Raw genomic sequence first — 7,500 nt, forward strand, 5'->3', positions numbered from 1 at the left:
GGTTGGGTGGAGGAGCAGCAGCCAGCCTCCAGCAGCTGATGGCGGGGTGCAGGAGCAGCAGCCAGCCTCCAGCAGCTGATGGCGGGGTGGAGGAGCTGCAGCCAGCCTCCAGCAGCCAGCCTCCAGCTAGTGATGGCGGGGTGGAGAAGCAGGCAGCCTCCATCAGCTGATGGCGGGGTGGAGGAGCAGAAGCCAGCCTCCAGCTGGTGATGGCGGGGTGCAGGAGCTGCAGGCAGCCTCCAGCAGCTGATGGCGGGGTGGAGGAGCTGCAGCCAGCCTCCAGCAGCCAGCCTCCAGCTAGTGATGGCGGGGTGGAGAAGCAGGCAGCCTCCATCAGCTGATGGCGGGGTGGAGGAGCAGAAGCCAGCCTCCAGCAGCTGATGGCGGGGTGCAGGAGGTGCAGGCAGCCTCCAGCAGCTGATGGCGGGGTGCAGGAGCAGCAGGCAGCCTCCAGCAGCTGATGGCGGGGTGCAGGAGCTGCAACCAGCCTCCAGCTGGTGATGGCGGGGTGGAGGAGCTGCAGCCAGCCTCCAGCAGCCAGCCCCCAGCAGCTGATGGCGGGGTGGAGGAGCAGAAGCCAGCCTCCAGCAGCTGATGGTGGGGTGCAGGAGCTGCAGCCAGCCTCCAGCAGCCAGCCTCCAGCTGGTGATGGCGGGGTGGAGGAGCAGCAGCAGACAGCCTCCAGCAGCCAGCCAGCCTCCAGGAGCTGATGGCGGTGTGTGGGAGCAGCAGCCAGCCTCCAGCGTTCAGCCAGCATCCATCAGCTGATGGCGGTGTGAAGGAGCTGCAGCCAGCCTCCAGCAGGTCATGGTGGGGTGGAGGAGCAGCAGCCAGCCTCCAGCAGCTGATGGCGGGTTGCAGGAGCTGCAGCCAGCCTCCAGCAAATGATGGCGGGGTGCAGGAGCTGCAGGCAGCCTCCAGCAGCTGATGGCGGGGTGCAGGAGCAGCAGGCAGCCTCCAGCTGCTGATGACGGGGTGCAGGAGCTGCAACCAGCCTCCAGCTGGTGATGGTGGGGTGGAGGAGCTGCAGCCAGCCTCGAACAGCTGATGGCAGGGTGCAGGAGCAGCAGCCAGCCTCCAGCAGCTGATGGCGGGGCGCAGGAGCTGCAGGCAGCCTCCAGCAGCTGATGGCGGGGTGCAGGAGCAGCAGCCAGCCTCCAGCTGGTGATGGCGGGGTGAAGGAGCTGCAGCCAGCCACCAGCAGCTGATGGCGGGGTGAAGGAGCTGCAGCCAGCCACCAGCAGCTGATGGCGGGGTGGAGGAGCTGCAGCCAGCGTCCAGCAGCTGATGGTTGGGTGGTGGAGGAGCAGCAGCCAGCCTCCAGCAGCTGATGGCGGGGTGCAGGAGCAGCAGCCAGCGTCCAGCAGCTGATGGTTGGGTGGAGGAGCAGCAGCCAGCCTCCAGCAGCTGCTGGCGGGGTGCAGGAGCAGCAGCCAGCCTCCAGCAGCTGATGGCGGGGTGCAGGAGCTGCAGGCAGCCTCCAGCAGCTGATGGCGGTGTGCAGGAGCTGCAGCCAGCCTCCAGCAGCTGATGGCGGGGTGCAGGGGCTGCAGGCAGCCTCCAGCAGCTGATGGCGGGGTGCAGGAGCTGCAACCAGCCTCCAGCTGGTGATGGCGGGGTGGAGGAGCAGCAGCCAGCCTCCAGCAGCCAGCCTCCAGCTGCTGATGGCGGGGTGGAGGAACAGAAGCCTCCAGCAGCTGATGGCAGGGTGCAGGAGCAGCAGCCAGCCTCCAGCTGGTGATGGCGGGGTGGAGGAGCTGAAACCTGGGTCGGACCTGGTCTGCAGCAGGGCCCATTACCACTCAGAAGCTGATGGCAGTGTGTGTTTAGGTCCCTGCGGGGTGGATGAGCTGAAACCTGGGTCAGACTTGGTGTGCAGCAGGGCTCAGCACCCTCCAGAAGCCGATGACAGTGTGTCTTTAACTCCCTGCCTGGTGGGAGAGCTGAAAGCTGGGTCGGACCTGGTCTTTAGCAGAGCTCAGCAGCCTCCAGAAGCTGATGGCAGTGTGTGTTTCATCCCCTGCGGGGTGGGAGAGCTGAAACGTGGGTCGGACCTGGTCTGCAGCAGGGCCCATCACCATCCAGAAGCTGACGGCGGTGTGTGTTTAAGTCCCTGCGGGGTGGGAGAGCCATAACCTGGGTCGGACCTGGTCTGCAGCAGAGCTCAGCAGCCTCCAGAACCTGATGGCAGTGTGTCTTTAATCCACTGCGGGGTGCAGGAGCTGAAACCTGGGTCGGACCTGGTCTGCAGCAGGGCTCAGCAGCCAGCAGAAGGTGACGGCAGTGTGTGTTTAGTTCCCTGCGGGGTGCAGGAGCTGAAACCTGGGTCGGACCTGGTCTGCAGCAGAGCTCAGCAGCCAGCAGAAGGTGATGGCAGTGTGTGTTTAAGTCCCTGCCTGGTGGGAGAGCTGAAACCTGGGTCGGACCTGGTCTATAGAAGAGCTCAGCAGCCTCCAGAAGCTGATGGCAGTGTGTGTGTTTTGGTCCCTGCGGGGTGCAGGAGCAGGAACCCGGGTCGGACCTGGTCTATAGCGGAGCTCAGCAGCCTCCAGCAGCTGATGGCAGTGTGTGTTTAATTCCCTGCCTGGTGGGAGAGCTGTAACCCGGGTCGGACTTGGTCTGCAGCAGGGCCCATCACCATCCAGAAGCTGATGGCAGTGTGTCTTTAATTCCCTGCGGGGTGGAGGAGCAGAAACCTGGGTCGGACCTGGTCTATAGCAGAGCTCAGCAGCCTCCAGAAGCTGATGGCAGTGTGTGTTCAAGTCCCTGCGGGGTGGGAGAGCTGAAACCTGGGTCGGACCTGGTCTATAGAAGAGCTCAGCAGCCTCCAGCAGCTGATGGCAGTGTGTGTTTAAGTCCCTGCGGGGTGGGAGAGCTATATCCCGGGTCGGACCTGGTCTATAGCAGAGCTCAGCAGCCTCCAGCAGCTGATGGCAGTGTGTGTTTAAGTCCCTGCGGGGTGGGAGAGCTGAAACCTCGGTCGGACCTGGTCTATGGCAGAGCTCAGCAGCCTCCAGAAGCTGATGGCAGCGTGCCTCTAAGTCCCTGCCTGGTGGGAGAGCTGAAACCTGGGTCGGACATGGTCTGCAGCAGGGCTCGGCAGCCTCCAGCAGCTGATGGCAGTGTGTCTTTAAGTCCCTGCCTGGTGGGAGAGCTGAAACCTGGGTCGGACCTGGTCTATAGCAGAGCTCAGCAGCCTCCAGCAGCTGATGGCAGTGTGTGTTTAAGTCCCTGCCTGGTGTGAGAGCTGAAACCTGGGTCGGACCTGGTCTATAGAAGAGCTCAGCAGCCTCCAGCAGCTGATGGCAGTGTGTCTTTAAGTCACTGCCTGGTGGGAGAGCTGAAACCTGGGTCGGACCTGGTCTATAGTAGAGCTCAGCAGCCTCCAGCAGCTGATTGCAGTGTGTGTTTAAGTCCCTGCCTGGTGGGAGAGCTGATATCCGGGTCGGACCTGGTCCACAGCAGGGCCCATCACCCTCCAGAAGCTGGTGGCAGTGTGTGTTTAAGTCCCTGCGGGGTGCAGGAGCAGAAACCTGGGTGGGACCTGGTCTGCAGCAGAGCTCGGCAGCCTCCAGCAGCTGATGGCAGTGAGTGTTTAAGTCCCTGCGGGGTGGGAGAGCTATATCCCGGGTCAGACCTGGTCTAAAGCAGGGCCCATCACCCTCCAGAAGCTGGTGGCAGTGTGTGTTTAAGTCCCTGCGGGGTGGAGGAGCAGAAACCTGGGTCGGACCCGGTCTACAGCAGAGCTCAGCAGCCCCCAGAAGCTGATGGCAGTGTGTGTGTGTGTGTGTGTGTTTAAGTCTCTGCCTGGTTGGAGAGCCGATACCTGGGTCGGACCTGGTCTGCAGCAGGGCTCAGCAGCCTCCAGAAGCTGATGGCAGTGTGTCTTTCATTCCCTGCGGGGTGCAGGAGCAGAAACCTGGGTCGGACCTGGTCTATAGCGGAGCTCAGCAGCCTCCAGCAGCTGATGGCAGTGTGTGTGTTAAAGACCCTGCGGGGTGGGAGAGCTGAAACCTGGGTCGGACCTGGTCTGCAGCAGGGCTCAGCAGCCCCCAGAAGCTGATGGCTGTGTGTGTTTAAGTCCCTGCGGGGTGGGAGAGCTGAAACCTGGGTCGGACCTGGCCCGCAGCAGGGCCCATCACCCTCCAGAAGCTGATGGCGGTGTGGGTTTAAGTCCCTGCGGGGTTGAGGAGCTGAAACCTGGGTCGGACCTGGTCTGCAGCAGGGCCCATCACCATCCAGAAGCTGATGGCTGTGTGTGTTTAAGTCCCAGGGGGGTGGGAGAGCCATAACCTGGGTCGGACCTGGTCTGCAGCAGGGCTCAGCAGCCTCCAGTTGCAGATGGCAGTGTGTGTTTAGTTCCCTGCGGGGTGCAGGAGCTGAAACCTGGGTCGGACCTGGTCTATAGCAGAGCTCAGCAGCCTCCAGAAGCTGATGGCAGTGTGTCTTCAATTCCCTGCGGGGTGCAGGAGCTGATACCTGGGTCGGACCTGGTCTGCAGCAGGGCCCATCACCATCCAGACGCTGATGGCAGTGTGTGTTTAAGTCCTAGTGGGCTGCAGGAGCTGAAACCTGGGTCGGACCTGCTCTATAGTAGAGCTCAGCAGCCTCCAGAAGCTGATGGCAGTGTGTCTTTAAGTCCCTGCGGGGTGGGATAGCTGAAACCTGGGTCGGACCTGGTCTGCAGCAGGGCCCATCACCATCCAGACGCTGATGGCAGTGTGTGTTTAAGTCCTAGTGGGCTGCAGGAGCTGAAACCTGGGTCGGACCTGCTCTATAGTAGAGCTCAGCAGCCTCCAGAAGCTGATGGCAGTGTGTCTTTAAGTCCCTGCGGGGTGGGATAGCTGAAACCTGGGTCGGACCTGGTCTGCAGCAGGGCCCATCACCCTCCAGAAGCTGTTGGCAGTGTGTCTTCCATTCCTAGTGGGGCAGGGGAGCAAAGACCTGGGCAGAGGAGCGCCTGTCTGCATCCGATCCGGCCCCTCAGCAGCCCGCCGTGAGCCTTAGAGAACCCCCCCCCCCCCCCAGCGGGCTCCAGGAACCGGGCCCTGCGTCGGACCCAGCTCAGTAAGGCCCTCCCTCGGGCCCTGCAGCAGGTGGCCCCGTCTATGCAGTCGAAAACCCCGCGAAAATCGGTGTAGAAACGCCCGAGAGGCGTGGTGCGGTTCCCCCGGCCGGTACCGGGTCCGGACCGGTCCGGAAGTCCACCCAGAACACTGCCTGGGGCTTCTGGGCGGCTCCCCAGGCGCAGGCAGTCGAAAACCGCGTGAAAATCGGTTCAGAATTGACAAAACGGCGACCTCGTCGCTCCAAAAACTAAGTCCAAACTAAGCCTTTCGCTTATCGCTTAACGCTTAAGGCGGTCGGCCTTATGGCCAGTAAATGAAAAGTGCCTGCGCCCCTGGAGGTTTTGGAAGGTGCGAGCGATGACCATGCTCGGGTTAGTAGGTGAGGCCATCGGAAAACCAGCGTGAGTTGGCGGGTTTGGGTGGCAATCTATTCCAGGCAGAGTCGACTATCTCTGGGCATCAATTTTGGGATTTTTCCGGCTCTGGTTCTGGGAGAAACGCAGGGGCAAAGTGCACGAGCCGCGGCCGATTTTGGTGGCCTGTCCCTGGGCACAAAGTCTGAGGAGTGTGGGCCTGGTTCTCCGAAAAATACCAGTCTGCTGGAGCTCACTCCCATGGCTCCAGGGGGCACGGCACACCCCCCGGTAGCCGACCAAAGTGCTCTACTCGGGCCAGACTCGGACCCACGACCCGGGGTGAGAACCACAACTACTGGTCATCCTTTTGACCTCCAGGGGGCGCGGCAGAGCCTCCCCAGTCCGACGCAAGTGCCCCACTTGGGCCATACTCAGACCCACGGCCCGGGGCGAGAACCACAACTACTGGTCATCCTTTAGACCTCCAGGGGGCCCGGCACAGCCTCCCTAGACCGACACAAGTGCTCCACTTGGGCTGTACTCTGACCCAAGTCCCGGTGCGAGAACCACAACTACTGGTCATCCTTTAGACCTCCAGGGGGCCCGGCACAGCCTCCCTAGGCCGACACAAGTGCTCCACTTGGGCTATACTCTGACCCAAGTCCCGGGGCGAGAACCACAACTACTGGTCATCCTTTTGACCTCATGGTCATCCTTTAGATCTCCAGGGGGCCCGGCACAGCCTCCCTAGGCCGACACAAGTGCTCCACTTGGGCTATACTCTGACCCAAGTCCCGGGGCGAGAACCACAACTACTGGTCATCCTTTAGACCTCCAGGGGGCACGGCACACCCCCCGGTAGCCGACCAAAGTGCTCTACTCGGGCCAGACTCGGACCCACGACCCGGGGTGAGAACCACAACTACTGGTCATCCTTTAGACCTCCAGGGGGCCCGGCACAGCCTCCCTAGTCCGACACAAGTGCTCCACTTGGGCTATACTCTGACCCAAGTCCCGGGGCGAGAACCACAACTACTGGTCATCCTTTAGACCTCCAGGGGGACCGGCACAGCCTCCCTAGACCGACACAAGTGCACCACTTGGGCCATACTCTGACCCAAGTCCCGGGGCGAGAACCACAACTACTGGTCATCCTTTTGACCTCATGGTCATCCTTTAGACCTCAAGGGGGCACGGCAGAGCCTCCCTAGTCCGACACAAGTGTCCCACTTGGGCTATACTATGACCCAAGTCCCGGGGCGAGAACCACAACTACTGGTCATCCTTTAGACCTCAAGGGGGCACGGCAGAGCCTCCCTAGTCCGACACAAGTGTCCCACTTGGGCCATACTCAGACCCACGGCCCGGGGCGAGAACCACAACTACTGGTCATCCTTTAGACCTCCAGGGGGCCCGGCACAGCCTCCCTAGTCCGACGCAAGTGCTCCACTTGGGCTGTACTCTGACCCAAGTCCCGGGGCGAGAACCACAACTAATGGTCATCCTTTAGACCTCCAGGGGGCACGGCACAGCCTCCCTAGTCCGACACAAGTGCTCCACTTGGGCTATACTCTGACCCAAGTCCCGGGGCGAGAACCACAACTACTGGTCATCCTTTAGACCTCCAGGGGGCACGGCAGAGCCTCCCTAGTCCGACACAAGTGTCCCACTTGGGCTATTCTCTGACCCAAGTCCCGGGGCGAGAACCACAACTACTGGTCATCCTTTAGACCTCCAGGGGGCACGACACAGCCTAACTAGTCCGACCCAAGTGCTCCACTTGGGCTATACTATGACCCAAGTCCCGGGGCGAGAACCACAACTACTGGTCATCCTTTAGACCTCCAGGGGGCACGGCACAGCCTCCCTAGTCCGACACAAGTGCTCCACTTGGGCTATACTCTGACCCAAGTCCCGGGGCGAGAACCACAACTACTGGTCATCCTTTAGACCTCCAGGGGGCACGGCACAGCCTCCCTAGTCCGACACAAGTGCTCCACTTGGGCTATACTCTGACCCAAGTCCCGGGGCGAGAACCACAACTACTGGTCATCCTTTTGACCTCATGGTCATCC

Source organism: Nothobranchius furzeri, unplaced genomic scaffold, assembly GCF_043380555.1.
Source record: "Nothobranchius furzeri strain GRZ-AD unplaced genomic scaffold, NfurGRZ-RIMD1 Scf233, whole genome shotgun sequence".
Taxonomy (NCBI): domain Eukaryota; kingdom Metazoa; phylum Chordata; class Actinopteri; order Cyprinodontiformes; family Nothobranchiidae; genus Nothobranchius; species Nothobranchius furzeri.